This window comes from Sturnus vulgaris, chromosome 23 (genome assembly GCF_052056855.1).
Source record: "Sturnus vulgaris isolate bStuVul1 chromosome 23, bStuVul1.hap1, whole genome shotgun sequence".
Taxonomy (NCBI): domain Eukaryota; kingdom Metazoa; phylum Chordata; class Aves; order Passeriformes; family Sturnidae; genus Sturnus; species Sturnus vulgaris.
Window position 1 is genome coordinate 6,008,404 of NC_142265.1, and position 7,110 is coordinate 6,015,513.

A 7,110-nucleotide genomic window follows, 5' to 3' on the forward strand; every position below is an offset into this window, starting at 1 on the left:
ACCAAAAGATTCAGAGGGATCAAGCACAAAGAAGATGTTTTTATGGGGCTGGGAGAGGCTGCTGTGCACAGAAGGGATCCCAGCACGCTGATAAAAGGATAATTTCATGTGATGTCATTCCCAACACTCCTCTGAGGCTCCAGTGTGGTCAGCTTGGGGCTGGAGGGAGCAGGGAGGAGGAGGAGGAGGAGGAGGAGGAGGAGGAGAGCATCCCAGAACGGGAATGTTTTTACAAATTAAACAACAACAACAACAACAAAAAATCCCCTCTCAGGCTCTTCCTCGCCGGCTCTGCCTGGCTTGGTGCGGGCTCGGGGAGAGCTTGTGCTACAAAAATGATTTGTGAGACAAGTCCAGCCGGGGCTGGGAGCAGGGGGAGGTGGATGCGGGGCGGAGGGGGAGCCTTGGAATGGGATCAGGAATGACTGATGGGCTCCGCTGAAAATTTCAAATTTCATCCGACTACTACCTTCTGCAAAAAGAGGAGGGGGGGGGGGGGCTGAGCGGGGGAACGGGAGAAGTGAGAAAAGGCAAATGGAGAAAGGCTGGGCTGTCTGCTCTCCGGCATCGTGATGTTTTATTTTTCACCGCTAAATGCAAAATTGATTTTTTTTTTTTTTTTTGGTGCATTAAAAAAAAAAAAAAAAAAAAAAGGCAAGCAAGCAGCCTCTACCTCTCTCTTCTAATTCCCAGACAAAGGAAGCTGAAGCAGACACCCCAGACAATGGATAGTCCTGTCTCCCTTAAGCATTTGCCTTTCTCAGCAGTTAAGGTTAAAAAAAAAAAAAAAAAAAAAAAAAAAGAAAAACCAACCAGAAAACCCTAATTGAAGGAATGAATTAAAAAGATGACCCCGGAAAACGTGGCAGCCTTTTTATTTGATGAGGAATCAAGTTCACAGCGTGTCAGCAGAGGTGCTGCGCTCCGGGCTTTTATTTGTTTCCTGGCAATAAGAACATTCCTTTTCAGCCTGATATCATCCTCTCATCTTCTCCCTCCCTCTTTCTATCCCTCTCTTCCTCGTCTCGCATCCTTTTTCCTTCCTCCCTTTTTTCTCCCTCGCCCCCTCGCCCTTTTTTCTCTTCGCTTGCCAGTTCAGGCATTCTCACATACATTACCCCTTCCTTTCATCTCCGGAATGACCTGAAATGACCTTTTGCCTGGCACTAGACGTGACTTAACTGATAATAGCAGATACTTGGGGGCCTCAAGCGGTGGCTTGTCTCGGCACGTAGAGGGAGGGGAAAGAAAGAAGAAGAAGAAAAAAAAAGCAAAAAAAAAAAAAAAAAATCTCATTTTTTTTTTTTTTTTTTTTCCTGGGGAAAGCACGAGTTTCTCTTTGTAGCAGCATTTCCTGCGAGGTAACAATTAATGAATTAATGACACTTTGTCATGCTGCTCGTTGCCCGTGAGATATTTAAAAAAAAAAAAAAAAAAATCCTTCAAAAGCTTTACCGGGAGTGTGGAGATGTTGAGGAGCAGAAGGAAAAGGGAGAGAAATCTGCCTGCAAGTGGTTAAAAAACTCCCCACAGCATTGTGATGCCACTGGCTACTGGTGCTCTGCATTGCGTCTTCCCGTCTTTGTGCTCCAAATACTTGTTGGAACAGCACAAACGTCCTTCTGTCTCCAATAATCGCCACTTTTAGGTGACTAATCTGGGCAAAAGGTTATTATTTGGCTTCTTAATGTCCCTTGAAGCCATCGCGGCAGAGATAAGATTGCAGCCGGCCCCGCTGGGGCTCTGATTTTTTAATTTTCACTATTTATTTGGATACTCGGTGAGGCTGGGTGAGTTTCCACAGCAACGACTCTGAGTCTTGAACATGAAAGGGCTCTTATTGTGCCATGTGGTGCCTCAGAGATACAGAGAAAGAAGGAGGCGGGGAGGAGAATTCCTCTTTAGAGAAACAATAGCCAGACATTATGTGAACTTTTGGGGCTTTATTATAAAGTTTGAAGCGAGGGGAGGTGTGTGTGTGTGGGGGGGAAAGGAGCTACGGCAGTCTGCAGTGAAAATTAAAAAAAAAAAAAAAAAATTAAAAAAATTGCTGACTTACAGGAGTTTGGGAAGAGAGGTGTACGTGTGTTTATAGAAATATTAATTAATTAAGTGGGAAATGAAAGGTTAACCTTTAATATTTGTATTTAGCTCTTTTCTGCGGCAGATCATTCAGCCCAGGCAGGTCAGAGCTCAGGGGCAGAATGCAAAATGTGGCGTTTTGGTTTGTTTTTTTTTTTTTTTAATTTTATTTTATTTTTTGAACTTTGTTCTGAAAGGGGAAGGGGTGGGCATTAGGATGTCGAGAAAGGTACCAGAGTGCAGCCTGGCTTTCATTGTCCCGAATAACGGAGCCACTGCAGCTCCAGACAATGGAAAACCTGGATAATGAGGTTACCAAAGGGTGCAGAGCAGTGAATGGCTGCGTGTGGGAGCAACTTTGGTGCAGGGGAGCTCATTAATTCACATTTTCTGCTACCTTGGCTGGCTCCAGTGTCCCCGTGTCCCAGAGGGGTTTTTTTTTGCTGCTGTGCTGAGTTTGGGTTTGGCTTTCCTGTCGCTGTGAGGCCAGCTCAGGATGTCCCTGCTCTGTGGCACACTGGGATTCCCACCTTGTGAAAAACTGAGTGCAAAATTACCCCAGAATATCCAGGCATTAATCCAAATTCCGGGGTGGCAGCATTTTGTGGGGGTTCCCATCCTGTTTTCTCCTCCCCAGCTGCTCTGGCTCTGCAGAACTCCTGAGTTCTGGCACCCTGTCACCTGCTATAAGTCAGGGATAACCCATTTCCTTCCCAAACACCCATTTGTGAGTCAGTTTGGATTTCTTTGGATTTCTCTCTCCCAACTCCAGCTCCAGGCACGGCCAGAGTTTGGGATGAGGGCAGAGAGGTGGGAATGTGTGATGGGGGAGCAGGGATGGATCTGCTGGAGATGAGAACTCTGCTGGTTCAGCTTCCAGGGGGCAGGGAGGTGTTACCCATAATATTCTGCTTTTCCAGGATGTGCTGGTGCTGGGCAATCCCCAAAACTCCCTGGGAAACTCATGCTTGGATATCCTTTATTTGGGGTGATCCTGCAGCTTGCCCTGCCATTTCCACCCTCCACTCATCACAACTGAGCAAAGTTCTCGGAGTTCCCCTAAAATTTCAGGGAAATGTCAGCTTTTGATGAAGGAAAAGGGATTTCAATGGGATTTAGCATTGCTCCAGCAACTTTGAAACAGCCCTGAGTAATTTCTCCAGTGCTTCCCATTCCTCTCTGCCCTGTGATCTTGGTGCATTAATTGTCAGTAAAATTGATATCAGATATCAAGAAATAAAAATAGGGTTGAGCTATTATTAGTTAATATTACTGTGGTTATGGGAGTAACCATCTCTCTGTGGACTCTCTGGAGTGTTTCATCTCCTCAGCTGCTTCCAGCTTTGCCCATGTTTTCTGTGTACACTGGAATATTTCTTTACACCAAAGTTCCTTTTCCCCCACCATTGTGTGTAGTTTAGGAACTTCAAATTTTGGATGATATTACGTAACTACTTAAGGATTCCTTTCCTTTCCAGCACAAGTTCAAACCCTTTTCTTAATTAATTACCTGGGTTTCCAGCTCTTCTTTTAAGAAGCCCGTTGCTAAATTGGGTGAAGTGGTTTAAATTGCTGCTGCAGGTGGAGAACAAGGCCAATCAGGGTTTATTGCCTGAAAAGCATCACTGCCTGAAGTGATGATGATTGTACATTCCCGAGGATGTGCCGGTGTCAGCTGTCTCAATGTCTCTGCAGCATAAAAGATTCCTGGTTCTTTTCATTTATGGGATGCCTGGAAGTTAGGCTGAGATCTGGCAGGGTGATATCGGCACTAAACCTCCCTCAAATTCTCCAGCTACACACCAGGGTGAGATTCAGGGGGAAAAGCTGGGTTAAATCTTTATCAATAAGAAAAAAATATGAGGTGGAGAAATTATTTGGCTTTGACGGCTGAGGAAAAATGGGTCAGAAGCAGAATTTTACTGATTGTTCCTGTACCAATGACACTTTAATTATGCTGTCATCATCCTGGTCTTGCCTGCTTTCCTGTGGTTGGATCCAGTACCAAAATGCTGGAGTTTCCTGCCTTTCTCTTGGCACAGCTTCCTCTGAACACCTGAAGAGGGAACATTGAACAGAAAGTGGATCTGAGGCCACTCCAAATCCTCCCAGTCTGGTTTTAATTCTGTGTTTGCAGAGTGTCTCTCACAGCAGGACTGCAGGCACTATGCAAGAGGAATAATAACAGCACATAGGGTATGGCAGGAATGGTTGTAAGCAATAAATTGGCATTTTTTTACTTAAAAGATGTGGATGTGGCACCTTGAGGACACGGTTTAATGGTGGGCTCAGCAGTGTTGGGTTAAGGGTTGGACTGGATGCTCTTGCAAATCGATCATTTTCAATCTAAATGATTTAATGATTTAATATAGAAATGCATCTGTAGAAATGGACCAGTCACATATGAACTCCTCATACGTGTGGCCTCATAAATGGAGAAATCCAGAAAGAAATGAAAGGGCAGAAAGGGACAGGAGCAGAGTCCCAGCAAACTGACAGGAGCCACAGAAATCCTGCAGCTCACTTCTGCCCTGATATGGAACCACTCCATGCTCTGAGATGTGGGAGCTCCTTCCATATCAGACACCCACCAGTTGTTTCCTCTTTAATCAATTGCTGAACTCCTACAAGTTAAAAACACCAACAAGACAGGATTTAGATAAGCTTGGGCTGTTTGGAAATCTCTTCAGAAGCTGTGGGGTAAATCAAGCATGTGCAAATGGCTATTAAAAGCATTTCTATTGCTCAGCAATTGGAAAATAGAGGAAGATGAAAAGGAAATGATGTGCACGGTGAGTTGGAGGGGGTTTGTGCATCTCAGGAGAGGCGAGCTGGAAATTGGAGCGTTGCTTAAGAGTTCTGACCCATGAAAAGTTGTGTCTCCTTCCAGCTGGCAGGAGAGCAGCAGTAACTGTGTGAGTGCTGGCCCTGCCTTGCTCAGTTCCACAGTTTGTGCTGGAGAAAGGAGAGCAAAAGCTTTGAATCCTCTGCCTCTCCCCTTGTTGCCTGTCCTGCTGCTCGGGATGCCATGTGGAGCCTGGCTGGTGCTGGAAGTTGGGATTCCTGATGGAAGTTCCCATAATTTCCATTAATTCCCATCATTTCCATTAATTCCATCCATAACCCTGAGCACAGAACTGCCAGCCCTCCTTTGTCAGTGGGAGCAGGGGGACTTGGGCTCTTACAAAGTGAAGGCTCCCTGTCCCTGTACTCCTGCACTTCCCCCTCTGGCACTGAGCAGATCCCAGCTGCACTGGTCCAGCTCCCAGCAGAGGTGCTGGGGCTGGCTTAGCAAGGCCAGGATCAAAGAACAGCCAATGCAGCAGCTCAGGGGAGGGCCAGGCAGGCAGGCTGAGCATTCGTGGGGCAGGAGCAGCACCCCCAGTGCCCCAAGGAACCAGCTGGGGCTGGGAGGTGTTTGGGGAATGCTGCTGAACTGAGGGCTCTGGAGTAGGATGGGACCTGCAAACTGCAGGTTCAGCCTCAGAGAGCACTTGGGCTGGACCTGAGAGCTCCCATCCCCCTGGGCTGGACCTGAGAGCTCTGCATCCCCCTGGGCTGGACCTGAGAGCTCTGCATCCCCCTGGGCTGGACCTGAGAGCTCCCATCCCTCTGGGCTGGACCTGAGAGCTCTGCATCCCCCTGGGCTGGACCTGGGAGCTCCCATCCCCCTGGGCTGCATTAAACACTGCTGAGACAGGGCCATTCACATGCAAGGAGGCTCCTTCGGGAATTATTTCCCCCTGGAAGTTGTGAACAGAAGGAAGATAAGCTGCTAATAAAGAAGGAAAGCAGGGATTTCTCTCTGAATTTTTTTTTTTAATTATTTATTTAGGAATTATTTGCCATGAGAGGCTCTGGTGGGAGTTGGCTCCATGCTCTGTCTGTGGAGGTGTTGTGCTTGCAGAGGAGATTGGAAAGGTCACTGATCCTGGGAGAGGAAATGAGACTCGAGCTGAGTGCTGGCACTCCCTTGGTGAGGGGGATTGCAGGTGCCAGTCCCTGCTCCAAGCACTTTCTCTTGGATGGTCCCGTGGCTGTTTAATGCAAAAGTAAAAAGATTAATTGTGTAAACAAACCTGTTGTGTTTCCAGATATATAGGTGATAAATGCTGTATGTAAAGACACTGCATTCAAAATGTGCATCCACTCTTTATGATGAATTTCTGCTCAAGTTCATAATGGAAATCCCTTTTAAATCCTACTTTGCAACTTATTTTTGCTTTCTTTGAAACATTTTCTCTGTCTGAGGTGCCTGAAGTGAGGTCAATGCAGCATCTCCTTGTGCATGGAACAGGAATGGCACAGCAGCATCCACTGCTCCTGCTTTGTTCAAATGGCATCTGAAATAGCTGGGCTGTTTCTCCTGGTGCATAGGTTATATCCATTAGTGATTTTAATTTAATTGCATGAATTTCTTGCACGCTGGCAGGAGAACAAGCCCCCAGTAGAAGTGTGTGAAGCAGTCTGGAGTGATTTTTCCTCTCCTGCTCTGGGTATTATTATTTGTTTCTCTAAACCTTGTTTGTATGCAATTGTTTGTTTAAACACTTTACCACGAGGTGCAGCACTCAATACCAAGAGTTTTAGTCCTGCTGACTCCTTTACAATTAGGGGTTTATGGCAGGAACATCTGAGAGTGGTTTCCAAGTAAACACCAGACAAAGTTCTGCTTGATGGAGATGTTGTGGGTATTTATTGCATTTACCTCTGCAACAAATGAAAAGCTTTCACTCCTCTGGTGGGTACCAAGGCAGTTACTCCGAGGTCTGTGGTGATCTGGAGTTGTGTGAATTCACCCAGACACATTAAAAAACTTGAAAATCACTAAAAAAAGCTCATAAAAAAAATTAAAAACCGAAGTGTTGTGTGTGGTGCACAGTTAAGGGGGTGATGCAGCTCCAGGGCTTTTGCAGGAGAAGGGACTTTAAAATTCATGGGACACAAGACAAACATCCCCTGAGACTCACTCTGACCCTGCAAACTACTTAAATGGGATAAGCCAAGTGACCAACAGGCAAAGAATGG

The 7,110-nt window shown here is 46.1% G+C and overlaps 1 long non-coding RNA gene across 1 annotated transcript; it reads left to right on the forward strand.

The window, feature by feature from the left end:
• Nucleotides 1-1,448: 1,448 nt before the first annotated feature.
• Nucleotides 1,449-6,761, forward strand: LOC148221354 (uncharacterized). Its single transcript, XR_015808149.1, has 2 exons — nucleotides 1,449-1,790; nucleotides 5,918-6,761. It is a non-coding gene; the product is annotated as an uncharacterized LOC148221354 (long non-coding RNA).
• Nucleotides 6,762-7,110: the final 349 nt, after the last annotated feature.